The sequence below is a fragment of the Scomber japonicus genome, chromosome 13, assembly GCF_027409825.1.
Source record: "Scomber japonicus isolate fScoJap1 chromosome 13, fScoJap1.pri, whole genome shotgun sequence".
In the NCBI taxonomy this organism is placed as follows: domain Eukaryota; kingdom Metazoa; phylum Chordata; class Actinopteri; order Scombriformes; family Scombridae; genus Scomber; species Scomber japonicus.
Window position 1 is genome coordinate 7,332,998 of NC_070590.1, and position 271 is coordinate 7,333,268.

The window sequence follows — 271 nt, forward strand, 5'->3', positions numbered from 1 at the left end:
AAGTGTTTGTAATCTTTTGAACATAGCTGTACATTAAAAGTTCATTTGAAGGGGATCTTTCAATAGCAAAAGGATGAAGAAAGTGTCCTCGGCTGGATTATCAGCATAAAACACAGATAAAATCAAATTCAGAGGTCACAAACAAAGGACTAGACTTGAACACAATTAATCATATTTTAGATGTTACTGATGTTTTCTGCTGTGCTTTATATCTTCTTTTAATATTCTAACTTTTCACCTTCATGTGTTTTTGCTCTCTGTAGGTTGCAAC